Raw genomic sequence first — 14,797 nt, 5'->3', positions numbered from 1 at the left:
AACTGAAACCGAGAACGCGTTCCAGAAAACAGATACCAGAAAACAGCTACTCAAAACAGAGACACAAGCCAAAACACAATACCTACAAACATACACACACATCAGAGGGGATCCCCGTACCTCTAATTCCGGGTTCTCGGGTGAGAGGAGTGGTCGCGGTTTCTCGGCCAATGAACCAAATGAAAGACATGTAGAGCAAGGAGTATGGACCCTCATGCCCCAACTCAGGTAAGGCGGTCCCCACAAATTTCTCTCAAGAAATGGTCTTGATGTAAAAAACATGAGGTCTTTGATATTCCAAGCACACTGGAGTCCACAGTCATGCACCACACAGGGGCAGAGGGTTAGGGCCCCCGAGGGCAGAAGTAAGATAGCTTTTATAGGATTAAAACAAAGCCCGCACATCTTAAACCAATCATCTCATAGCATCCAGAGCCTGCTCGGTGACGACCAATCAATTTAAACCATCCAAGCCCATGCTTTATAGACCAATCAGTTTCCTATAGCCCTGGAAGTTTACATTTGTGTGGGTCTTGGGTGGGGTGACAAAGCTCATGTACTTTCAAGTCTTGTGAGTACAGCAAAGAATGTAATCTTTTGCCTATTTCCTGGCTGAGGGCAGGGTCTGGAATTTAAGGTTTAAACTTCTAGCTTCTTGTGCTCAGTGGAGAGTTAGGTTTATTTTTCCATTCTTACAGAACATTACCCCCAAGTCAATGGAATCAGTTTGACCTATAAGATATCTTTCATTCTTACCTACAGAACAATATAGTCTACAACTGACAAAGGTCAGCATATTCATTTATGCAAAGATTCTGCAATGATTTCATCAGAATATCTACGAAGTAGAGCCGGATAGTTGGCACTAGCTGTTCTTCCAGAGGTTCTGAATTCAATTCCCGGCAACTACATCATGGCTCCAGACCACCTACCTATACTGGGATCTGATTCCCTCTTCTGGCATAAAGCTATACATGTATATAGAGCACTCATATGCATAAAACCAAACCAAACCAAAACAACAACCAAAACACTGATGTCAGCAAATACTGGGATGAGGGTGTTTTCAGTATAAAATAATTTCAATGCCACTCAAAGTTATGTGTGACTCAATACCATCTGTCTTCTACTTGAAGAGCAGAGCTTGCCTGAAAGTGTCTCTGTGAAGCTCATTCTATACCTGCATAGAAAATTTAATTTCTCCTGGTCTATGCTTCCTTAGCCGTCATTCAGTCATCCATTCAATAATGTATTAATTAGCCAAATTTTTGTTGAAGACAACTAATGTATCATGCATAGCTTATATACAAAGGATCTACTCTAAATTCTAAGACATATTACGGGGGATGGGGTAGCTACAAAGTTCTTCCTATTGGTACTTTATATTCTAGTATAGTTGCCCTTTTAGTGGTGTGTCTTCTTATAACTTGCTAATATTTATAATTGATATAGGGTAAACAGTTTGGTTCTTCCATAGGAACTTATTTGTCACAATAAATCTTAAGGCTCTTTGACTTGCTTTATTTTCTTAGTGTCAAGCACAATAATCCTAAAAGATAAGGAGGAGTTTGTGTGTGATGGCTCCTGATGACCACTAAATATCAGTAACATGTTATAATATTTATTTGTAATGATTTATTCCCTATAGTCTCTTTTGTTCCTTAAAATGTTTTGGTTTTGCAAAATATAGTACAGTAGACCTGTACTATAAAAACTATAAAACAACAGGAAATATGTACAGATACAAAAAGAGATGAAGAGACAGATTTTCAGAAGTAGATTTATTAATATATTATATATTAAATCGAAACTCTCTATAGCTATGTAGTTCAAGCAACAAGTTAAAATCTAGTATTGATTAAATGTTTGCACTATACAATATACTTCAATGTTTCATTTGTTTTGCAATGTTTGGCAAAAAAAGGAAAAAAAGAATAGAAATATGTTTTCCTAGGAGAAGGAACATTTTCATAGATGCAAATAGCAGAAACTGGGTGAATATAGTTAGCAAGTCAAAAGTGGAAGTGGCCAGATATTTCCTTTGGGTTTAAATTCAGTTTGATCACCACATAAACATATAGCATTATAACATTTGTTTAGATATTCATCTTTTGTTTTGTCTGTAAAAGTCACATATATGTACTTAACTATTATTGAATTAGCATACACTTAAAAATAGCAAAGCATCAGATCAGATTAGTGTGCCCAATTACTATTAAATACAGAGTTAACTGAATATTGTGTGGCCAATGTTGTATTAATCTTTCTGAGGCGAACCTTATGTCACCCAAAGTTCCATGCAGTGATTGCTTTCATTGTATCATTTCTAGATGAAGCTAACAGACACAAGTCAAAGGGATATGCACATGTATTTCACAATGCTCAGGAAATATTCTGGTATTGTTTTCTTTACTGTGCCCTATCTTACTAACATTTTTTTGTGAATCAATTTCTAAAAAAGTTTTGTGACAATCCACGTGTTTATGGAAACATCTTTATTTTTGGGACAATACATATTTTTGTATAAACATCTTTACCAGTTTAGTTCCCTTGGTTTACAATATATTTTTGTGAATGGAAGTCATAAAATAAGAGTAAAATCTCTTAGCAAATAACTATCCTGGTACGAAAAGTAGAGTTTAAGAACCGGGAATAGAATAAGAAATGATTGTCAGAAATAAGATCTTCAAGCAGCTATTATAAGGATTCTTTTGTATTTGTATAAAAATTTAGATGAGTGTTTTATGTATAATGTAAGTTAGACAAACTTACAATAGTAATTTATTTCAGAATTCAGAACATCTACTGAGTAATAGATTATGATAAATTTGAAAACAAAATTATTGATTATTTTCCCAGGTGAATCTTCACTATTAGGTTTCTCTAGAAAACACTGAAAATCTAATTTATGTCCTTGAGTAACCATATATATGCTCATACCCAGAGGAATTAAATATTATTACTAACTGTTCATAAAATCAGAGGATTATGTATACTAGCTAGGTTTTTATTCCAAAATGTCTAAAAGCTTCAGAATTGTGACTAATTTGCTCTTGAAGTATACAAAAGATACACTAAGGGGCTTTTTTTCTTTACCTTTTAAATAATACTACCTGTCTTAGTTCAATTGTACAACTAACAGGAAATACCATAGATTCGATAAATTATACAAACAGAAATTTATTTTCTCTCAGTTCTGGAGGATAAATCCCAGAAGAAGACATGAGCATCATGATCAATTCTGTTTCTTTCTGTTTACAATGTATTAAATATTACTCTATTGTTGGTTGTCTGACAAGGTCTACTTTGTATTCTCAAGATGGGTTTTGGTCTCTTTTGTTTACTTTTTTCTTAAATTTTACTTTCTCCACAAAGAAAGGATTCTTCCCAAAGATATTAGAAATTGGAAGAACAAGTGACCTAAATGCTGTATGACATCTCCTTTTAACTATATCAGTGATGCCATTCCTGAAGGATATGTTGTCAAGAGCTAATCCCCTTAAGGGCTGTACCACCACACTGTCAATCATTCTTAGAAATGGCTTATTCTTTTGAGAAACATTGTCATTGCCATGTATGATTATTACTGAGAGGAATTCATTGCATGACTATAGCACCAAAATATTCACATGTAATTGTTTTTTTATAAGTCTAGTATATATCAGACATTAAATGAAATAGAGAATATGACTTTGTGCATTAAATTGCATCTTGCACACCATCGTCTCACATTTTATTCAGAAATAAAAAATATAAAGATTGTTATTTCCTGTATGTGTGGAAAAACAAAGACACTGTAGAGTGGATACAATTGGCCCTCTCTATCTTTAAGTTCTGCACTATTAAATAAAAAAATCAAATGACATATTTCTACCACCAAATGGTATAGGTGCACATTTCCATTCTGAAGGGATGACTGGAACCATAGAGGGAAACCTGGAACAAAGAAAGGCCAAACTCCAGCAGGGCAGATAGCAAATGTGTAAAGAATTTTTTGTCATTATCCCAAAGTATAGATATCAACTATTTACATATGTTTCACATTGCACAGTACATTATGAATAATCTATAAATGATTTACAATATGAGTACATATGCATAGCAAGTATACTCAAACACTATATCATTTTATATAAGGTACTGAGTACAAGTGAGTTTTGTTCTCTTTGGGCAGTCCTTGTAATCCATCATGGATACTTAAGAATGACTGTTTTTACACAAAGCCATAGTTTAAATATATCTCATTTGGTTTTGAAATAAAGCAATAGTTTAGATTTCCACTGGGTTAGTTTTAGGAGCCAATATTCCTAGTGTACTTCCTAGAAAGCTGAGCAATGAATCTGCAAGGATAAGACCACTGAGCTAGGAGGTGTTTGCCTCAGCTTAATCTCATTATTCTTTCTGTAAAAATCACAGAAGAATGATAAGAGGAAACGAATGACATTACATGTTTTTATTATTAATTTATTTTTCTTGTTTTACATATCAATCCCAGTTCCCCCTCCCTCCTTTCCTCCTTCTTTTCCTTGCCTCCCATTCCTCCCCCCCCCCCCCCCCGACCACCCTCCTATTGCTTCACACACACACCCCACTCCACAGGGAGGGTGATGCCTTCCAAGAGGGAACAATAAAATCTGTCAAGTCTTTTGGAGTAGGGACTAAAACTTCCCTCCTGCCCTTAGATTAAGGGAGTATCCTTCCATGAAGAATGTGCTCCCAAAGTCCTTTTGTGCAACAGGGATACATACTGATTCTGCTGTCAGAAGTCCCTTAGACTGCTCAGGCCTTCTAACTGAGACACATGTTTAGGGGATCTGGGCATTACATCTTTTATTGTGTTATAGTCATTCTCAGACTCCTCCTGCCGTTGCCCAAAGCAAGTTCTGATTGGAGTAGATCATGAATGGTAATGTGCTAAGTTTTATGGCTTTCACAGCAACATAAATAGTAAGCATTTTAGTCCTGAGTTTTCTCATTTGTAATCATTCCAACCCAGTGTTTGGGGAATATGAATGAAATTATTTTTATCCTAGAAATGTCCTAAAGTCCTTGGATACATTGGCTCATCATGAATGTGACACATAGGAATTAACATCACGTTAGCTCAATGTTTTCTTATTATTTTATGGGTCACTGATTCTCAAACTTTGTGAAAAACTTACTTGTTTTCTTCCCCCCCCATTATTATAATTTTTAAATCTTTCCATTTATTTTCTGTGACAAAATAACCTTTTTGGGGGAATATGTGCCACAAATCTTCAATAGCAGTCTGGTCAATTTTCTTTCTACTCAGCAAGAAACAGAGACATCAAGAAGAGACTACAGTGTGGAAAGCAAAATCCCAAGCTCCAGAAAAGCAAGAAAGCTCATTGCCCTAGGTATCTATAAATTCTATAAATTTTCAGTTTCTAGCCCTGGAAACTACAAAATGTGGCCTAGGAATTTGTAAAGGTTTTTTTTTTTTCTTTACATAGATCCTCTGTTGACAAATTAGAGGCAAATCAGTTTGTGAAAAAAAAAAATAAGGTATTTGGTGGGGTTTCTTTCCATCCATCCTTCCTCCCTTCCTCTCTCCTTTCTTTCTGTCTTCCATTTTTTCTTCCTTCCCTCCTTTCTTCCTTCCTTCCCTCCCTCTCTTTCTATTTCTTTCTTTCTTTTTCTTTCTTTCTTTCTTTCTTTCTTTCTTCCTTCCCACTTTGAATAAATAAAAGAGTATCATGGCAAAAACTACATTCAAACTGTTCATTAGATCTGGGCTGATGGCTCAGTGAATAGCATCCTTCCATTCATCTTATATGGGCAAGAAGCAAAGTGCAGATCCCAAGAGCTCATGTTATGTTTGACATAGTAGCACCATTTGTAATGTTAGTTATTCAGAGGCAAAGTGAATGTGGACAGGAGAATCTTTACAAGCTTATAGGCAGTGGGCCTGTCTAGAAACCAGTGTACAAGAGACTGTCTCAAATATGATCAGGGACAAAGATTGACACTTACTATTGTTGTATTTTTTCCATACATGTTCCACAGCAAGTATATAATCACATTTATATACACAGACACATTTATATACACAAACATGCATACATGCACACACAAGGGTACGTGTGACACATACGCACACACACACACACACACACACACACACACACACACATACTCCATAAATCCATTCACAAACAGGTGAGTTTGAAAGGCTTGGGTAACTGTGTTCCTAAATAACATTATACTGAACCATAGTATAGAATCTTGAAATCCCCTCAAACTAAAATATTCAGTCCAAAAATCTTGAAAACATGATCCTGAAAGGCTGAACTGTTGAATATGGAAATTGTAAAACATATCTCAAAACCCAAATACTCCTTTGAACTAAAGTGTAGAAGACAAGTAACTGTCAGCATTTGAAGAATGAAGTAGTACAAGTTTGGTTGTATACAGGATAGGGATGTCATGGGAATCAGAACAAACGCCCAAGAATACAGTGAAATATTATGGATACACATGTGAGTATATTTCCCTAGGAAAATCAACTGTGGATCCTGGTGGCTTTGGTAGGGAGAATCTGATCTCAAGTGGGTGGATTATCCAAATGTCAAAAGAGAATAAAGTCTCAAGGGAAGGACTATAGAAAGGAAACAAACAGGCATATCTCAGAAGCAGGATATAATTCTGCTTCCATGGCTATCAGAGCTACAGACTCGACAGCCTTCAGTCTACTGAATGTGCCCAATCATTCCATAACTGTTAAGTCTGTGCAGCTGATGTTAATGTAGCTTGCTATTCATGATTCCAAAAATATGTATCGTTTTATCCCCATATTAAGCTAGTGAACTCTCAGAGCATTTTCATGTTTTCCCATTTCTCATAGAAAAGAAATTTAAAACATAAATAACCTACTCCCTCTGAAGGTAGATGACAGATGTGTGGCTTGGACAGTCTGTGGGGCCACTGGCAGTGGGATCAGTATTTATCTGTAGTGTTTGAACTAACATTTTGGAGCCAATTCCCTCTGAAGGGATACCTTGTTTCCGCCTAGATATAGAGGGTAGGGCCTTGGTGCTGTCTCAAAGTAAGGTGCCAGAGTTAATTGACTCTCCATGAGAAGCCTTATCCTCTCTGAGGTGGGGGTTGGGGTGGGAGGAAGTTTTGGAGAGCAAGAGAAGTGTAGGGAATATGAACTGAAATTGTTATGTTAAATTAAAAAAAAGGTTGTTTTAAAATATAAAGATTAAAAAATAAACAAAACTATAAACAGAAATCTTTTAAATGTGTTTTTTAAATTACATTTTTTCCCCAGGTTGACATATAGTTCTTTCATGATCTTAGATTATAGATATTTGATACTTTCTAGAATTTGATCTTTTGGGTTTTCAATTTGGAATGTGATTGGAATTGTGTCTTTCATTATTAGGGTTCAAAACCACTAAAATAGTAAAACTAAAATAGATATAAAATGGAAAAGGAAAGAAAAATTGGATTTTATTTAAATTCCTTACTGGGATTGAAACTGAAAGAAAATGAGCTTCATGCTGCAGAGGGCAAAATGCAGCAACAGTCAATTCAAGAGTTCAAGGGAACAAGCACTTGGGGATGAGCAGATATGCTGTCATTGGCCTGGCTCAGTTTGTTAACTTCAGTTTTCTGGAGGGAAAGCAGATTCACACCAAAAAGGGGACCTTTCCAAAATAGGGCAAGATAACTCCTTTAATTAATTAATTAATTAATGATGTGTGTATGGTATATTTGTTGGGGGTGAAGACTATGCATATCATATATACATGCAAGTGTGTGCTTGTCTGTAGAGGTCAGAAGTCACATTCAAACAACTTTCCTCAGGGGCTGTTTACCCTCTTTTCTTAGACAAGGTCTCTCACTGGACTGAACTCACCCATTAAGTAGGATGGGTATCCAGAAAGTCCAAAGACCTATCTGAATCCATCTGGCCAATACTGGAATTGCCACTTCATGCCATCGCTGTCCTCATTTATCTTGAGTACAGAGGATGGAATGCTAATTGTTGTGATTTCATGGTTACCAATTGAAATGTCTCCTGGACTCCAACAACCACTTCTGCAGTGAGCTGCTCCACAGGAAGTGAGAGAAAGGGGACCTACTTCCCTGGACATATGCACTGAATGGGTCTTGCTTATATCTCAAAGAGGAAGAAAAAAAGATTTATAATTGCTTCCTAAAGCAAATGCTCTAAGGGATGATTAGTGGCCTTGAGGCAGATTTTTATCAAAACACACAGTAAATTCTGTTGACAGAATTATGTTTCTTTCAGCAGGCATTTTAAGGGGTTTGAAGTTATCCTAGGGATAGTTCTTAGGCCAAAAACAGTCATATTATAGTTTAGTCAATGTTCCAGTAACAAGTGCTTACATTTGCTTCTTACAAATAAAATTTTGATTTCTATCATTTAAGAAAGCAATTTAAATCATGTAATTGTATCCAATGATAGTTGTTCCCACCTTAGAAAGAATTTGGAAATTCAAATCCTAGGAAAAGTAAGGAGCATACCTAAACCTATTTAAGTAGAGAAGATCATATTTTTCCTACAATAAATGTTTCCAAAATGATGAAGGAGTAAAATGTTTTATCAGAATTCATTGTGAGTGAATAATTAGATATTAGAACATAAGCTAGGTTTTTACTCATTTTGCTTTTAATAAGAGTTATTAGCAAATTCTAATTGTATAGTAAATTATTATTTGCTAGCCTCACTCGATCATATGCTAAACTTCTTAGGACTTAATCATTTTTCTCTGAAAGTCTGTGCTTTCTGGCCATCTCCATTACTCCTACCATTTATTAACAGGTAAGTGTCTTATTTCCTACTTCTACGTATTTGTACCATATAAGGGATTTCAAGCAATATTCATGTATCTTTTTTTTAGGGGGTCCTTAGTCCATGAATGATATTGATTTAACAAATGGCAAGACTTCTGTCTTACATTCAGTGTAAAATTCCACTGAACATAGATAACACTCTGAACTGTGGACTGTATTTGCCTATTGATGGACCTGGGATCTTTTTCATAGCATGGCTTTTGAGAATAATGCTGCAGTGATCTTGCGACATATTCAACTTTTTATAAACTTGTATCATGACAGTGATGGATTCTGTCACAATTTCCTGCAGCTGTTTTGAGGACCATGTGACTTCATCTTTTACTCAGCTATTGATTTGTGAGGTAAATGATTCCTTGTAGTTCCAGATATATCCCACTAATCCCTTAAAATTTATCACTGGATTCCTTTTCTGGTGGTTTGTGGAGGATTTTTAAACTCCTTTTATCAAGGTTATTTTCAGGTGTGATTTTTCTTAAAGTGTCTATATTTTTGTTTTGTTTTAGAAAGGCAATGCTGCTTTAATAAAATCCAAGGAACTTTCTCGTAATTTTCCAAAAATTCTGTAAAAGCTTGGAGTTGATGAATTCTTTTCAACCATCAGAACTTATGTTTTCTTTTACTGGGCATGTCTTTGTTTACAGATTAGATCTGCTCTGCTTACTTCTTCATGAAATTAGATTGAAGTATATTCATAATTCAGACTTGGTACTCTGTATATTTCTAAGAATTCATACATGTCTTTCATTGTTCAGGTTTTTTTTTTTAAATTTTTTTACCTTAAAATTTTAAATGTTGAGAATATATTTGATTACAACATTTCTCACTTCCCCTTCTTGTTTCTAAACCTGATATACCTCAACTCACTCTCCTTCAATTTCATGGCTTCCTTCCTCTTTTTTATTAAATAGTTGTTACTGCATAAACGTAAGTATATGTATATTTATATATTCCTAAATATAACCTGTTCAGTAGATATAATGCTACCTGTATGTATGTTTTCAGAATTAATTATTTGGCACTGGACAACCATTTGGTGTGCTCTTCTCTAGGGAAGGCTGCCTCCTCCATTTCCACTTTTACCAGTTCCCTGAAGTTCCTTTGTAGGCTTGAGACTTCATAAGCTTTTCTCTGTCCACTTTGGCAAGTCTATTGATATCTTTTGTTGTTCTCTATTTAGATTGTTGCTGCCTTTTACACCAAGGCTGTCTGAGTTAGCAACTGCAGCTCTCCATAGCAGTGGTTTGGCTGCAAAACCTGAAGTCTCAGGGAATTCTATTCCCTCAGGCACCAACACTTTCCCAGCTATGAAGGGGACTTTTAAAAATCTCTGTCCCTCTAAAGAACTCAATATTCAAAGGTTGAGATAAAATTCTGTTGCTTAGAGAGGCTGAATAGCAAGTAGCTCAGTTCCTTTGCTTCTCATGTCCCCCAGAAGCCCTAATGCTACTCCTTGCCCCTCCTTAAAAACCCTTCCCCACTTGGCTCCTGCCTACTACTTCGTGTCAGCTAGTGGCTGACCCAGCTTCCCGATGGCAGGTAAATTTTATTTAATCAAGCACATCTTTACAACATTAAACAAAAGTTACAGAGCATAAACAAAAGTAACACCCCTTAAGATAATACTCTACACCAATCTTCCCTTCTCAGTTCACATCTGGCATTCATGTTAGTAAATTTTTCTGGGTATAGCTTCTGGTATTACTAGAAAACAGAATCCCACAGCAAAGTACCAGGTTGCTCTGACAATCCTTCCACCCTCTATTCCACAATGTTTCAATAGCCATAAGTTTGGGAGTGTTTTGTGGGTAAATCTCTTGGTTGTGGTTCTCTTTAATTATCTTCATTAGTTGCTGATAGAAATTTCTTTAATGAGCAGTGAGTATTATCTGTGGGTGTAAAGCAAAACTGGTAGGGATTGTGCTGGTTTAGTAAATCAGTGGTTGTCAATTCTTCTCCAGTTACCAAAAAACCAGCAACACTGAAAAGTCAGCTAGTTTTTCAGCACTATGCATAGTAGCCCTTTGAGCAGGTCTCAAATCCAATTATAGAGTAGCTAGTTACCACCAAGGTATTTATGCCACTATGGCACCATTAGGGTTAACATGCCATGCTGATCATTGACTTGGTTTAGAGATGTCATCGTGGAGTATTACTGTTGGTTGCTTTCCTCCTTTGAAAGCTTTCATGATATCTTCTTGTACCATGTAAATTTTAATCCTCAAGCAGGGAATATTCCACTCAGTTCTCAGCAGAGGGAATATGCGGAACCTGTTTCTGAAGTCTTTTTACCTTCCAACATTGGGAGATAATCAAAGGCAACAACAATAGGCTCTATGTTTGGGTGTCTTTTGTGCAACCATAGTCAACAACTCAAAATGTAGCTTCTCATGTCTGGGATTAGAGATTTTGTTAGGTATTCTTTGGATCTTCAGGAAAACACTATCAGCACAGATGAAAATGTCCTTAGAACTATATATGTATATTTTACAGAGAGTCATTTTGTAAAATGTTAATAATAATATAATTCCTTGTGAATTTTGTAGACATTCTTATAGCTATTTTATTCACTTACCTGTTCCTTTTGTTTTTAACCTCTCTCTTCCTTCCCTAAAGTACCAGCTACTGTCTTTCCCATTTCCCTTAGCAGTTCCACTTTCTATCTTTTTTCTATTCCTTTCATAGGCTTTCAATAATATTTTTTGTTTGTGTGTTAACTTTTGAGTTACTTTGTTGTTTTTGATGGTTGGGTAGGTTTCTTTTTTTTTTTTTGTTTTTGTTCCTTTGAACATAAAGTTGGGATACTTGTAAGTTTCCATTTTCTTACTTATGCATGTATGGTTATAATATTCATAGAGTAAAATTATTCAGAATTTTGGCATATAGGAATCCCCTCCTTTTGATTTTGTCTTTGACATTTTATTTTACATTATTTAGTGCTACATATATATGGATGTTCATTTTCTTCGTTCTATTACTTCTAATTTTAAAATATACCTGGTACAGTTTTACAATCCTGAAGCTGTTGTGAATACTCTAGTAATCATCATGTCAAACTGGAAGAATTTTCTTATGCACTTTGGAAATAAGTGTAATAGATAGCTGTGGGATAGACATTTTTTTGCATACTGTTGTAAGATCCATTTGGTCTGAAAATAAAATAAAATCTGATGAACTAATTAGCTTATATCTATATAATATATCCAATATTAAGATTAGTGTACTGAAGCTTCTGTTTATTATATTGCAGCCTGTTTTTCACATCTGTTAATGTGTGCTTTACCTATGTAGATTCTCTGATATTGAATACATATAGTTTCGACAATTACAACTCTCATAATTAAATGACTGTCTTTTCATTAAGTAGTGATCATTATCATTTCTGTTATAGTTCTTTAAAATCTATTTTGTCTGATACAGATATAGTGAAGTTGGATCTCTGCTCTTTGAAATGTGAAGAGAATCTCTTGTAGAATGTATATCATTTGACCTTACTTTTTAACTTTATATTATTGTTTGTGTGCATGATATATATGAGTATGTGTGGGACAAGGTGTGTGTATGTGTGTGTGGGAGTGCATGTGGTGGACAAATGTTTGATCAGGTGCCTTTCTCAGTGGCTTCTTCACTTTATTTTTATTTCATATTTTTTATTCATCTTTTAGAAGAGTGGCCACTCCCATATCTTGGGATTTGTCCAGGATAGATTTTCTTTCTTCATTATACACACACACACACACACTTTTTTCTTATTTCACATATTGATTCCAGTCCCTTTCCCTCGCTCCCTCCCTCCTTCCCTTCCTCCCATGCCCCCCCCACCTCCCTTCCAACACATTACTCCCTGACTCCACAGGGAGGGTGATGCCTTCCAGGAGGGATCATCAAAATCTGTCAAGTCAATTGGAGTAGGGCCTAAGCCCTCCCTCCTGTCTCTAGGTTAAGGTAGTATCCCTCCTTGGAGAATATGTTCCCAAAGTCCTTTCATGCAACAGGGATACATCCTGGTTCCACTCTCAGAGGTCCTTAGACTGCCCAGACCTTCTAACTGAGACCCACCTTCAGGGAATCTGAGTCAGTCCAATGCTGGTTTCCCAGCTATCAGTTTGGGGATCCATCAGCTCTCCTTTGTTTAGGTCAGCTGTCTCTGTGGGTTTCTATAGCCTGGTCTTGACCCCTTTTCTTGTGACTCCTCCCTCTCTGTAACTGGATTACGGGAGTTCGGCTCAATGTTTAGCTGTGGGTGTCTGCTTCTGTTTCCATCAATTACTAGATGAGGGCTCTATGATGGCATATAATTTGGTTACCAATCTCACAATCAGTGAAGGGCACTTTAGGTAGCCTTTACACTGTTGGATCATCCTTGTAGGTCTGGACATTTCTCTAGAGTCAGTTTTCTCTTCAAACCTATAATGGCTCCCTCTATTATGGTATCTCTCTCTCTCTTTTCTTTCATCTATTTGTCCCCCTTTCATTGAACCTAGTGTTATCTGTTCAGGCTAGACTGTGTGGTCATACACTTCCAATATCTGCCTATTTGGCTCCCTGGCATTGTAGTTAGAATGTGAGCTTCCACACCTGGTTTTCAATTTCTTCTGAACTGAAAGATTTCCTCTTGAAGGGAGAAGGGAAGATTTAGGAATTCAGGAACTAAACAATCTCACAGAGAATCTTGAACTTATTAGTTCGCAGTGACTTTCTCAATATTAGAGAAGTAAATAATTCTAAGGAACACAAGACCTTCCAGTGACTTCAGCTGCCATCAAGTTATACACAGAAGGTTGTGTGCTATGAGTTATTAATTTAGAGTGTACCTTTTAATGAGCCAAATTTAACGTATATATAAACTTTGATAGAGAAAACTTAATAATGGTACCATAATTGTTACTCATCTTCTAGGTTCTTTCTACTTTCCCCTTCCTCTCTTCTTTTATGATTTCAATTTTGTAGCTTTGTGCGTGTATGATTTTATTTTACATGCATTTGTTATACATTTTTACTTTGTAATGACTGTGGATTATATGTATACATATATACAAATATAAATGGTATATTTTGATGCTACCTATCAAATGTATTTATATATTAAAAGTCTATAAAGATTACAGTTTTGTTATCTTAGTATTGGCATATTTTTTATTTTAACTCTTTTTTTTAATTTTTATTTTTTTTCTTATTTTACATATTGATCCCAGTTCCCTCTCCCTCCCATGCTCACTGACCCCCCCTCCCATCTCATTTCCCATCCACTCCACAGGTATGGTGAGGCCATTCAGGAAGGATCATTAAATCTGTCAAGTCATTTGGAGTAGGGTCTAGGCCCTCCCTCCTGTCTAAGGGAGTATCCCTCCATGGGGAATGTGCTGAAAAGTCCTTTTGTGCACCAGGAATACATACTGGTTTCATTGTCTGAGTTCCCATAGATTTCCCAAGCCTTCTAATTAAGACCCATGATCAGGAGGTCTGGGTTGGTCCAATGCTGGTTTCCTAGCTATCAGTCTGGGGTCCATGATCTCCCAGTTGTTCAGATCGGCTGTCTCTGTGGGTTTCTGTAGGCTGGTCTTAACCCCTTTGCTTATCAGTCTGAAACTGGATTCCCTGAGTTCTGCTCAGTATTTAGCTATGGATGTCTGCTTCTGTTTCCATCCACTACTAGATGAAGGTTCTAGGATGGCATATAAGTTAGTTATCATTCTCATTATCAGGGAAGGTCATTTAAGGTAACCTTTGTAGAGTCAGTTTTCTCTTCAAATCTATAATGGCACCCTCTATTATAGTATCTCTCTCTCTCTCTCTCTCTCTCTCTCTCTCTCTTTTTTTTTTTTTTTTTTTTTGCTTTGTCTATTGGTCCCCTGACTTATTCTTCCTGGTCCCACATGATCTCCTGTCCTCCCCTTCTCTTTCTCCTAACTCCCTCTCCACTCACTCCTCCTACCCGTGCTCCCATATT

This window comes from Phodopus roborovskii, unplaced genomic scaffold, assembly GCF_943737965.1.
Source record: "Phodopus roborovskii unplaced genomic scaffold, PHOROB, whole genome shotgun sequence".
Classification (NCBI taxonomy): Eukaryota; Metazoa; Chordata; class Mammalia; order Rodentia; family Cricetidae; genus Phodopus; species Phodopus roborovskii.
The sequence above is the reverse complement of the archived record's forward strand: the minus strand, read 5'-3'. Positions refer to the sequence as shown.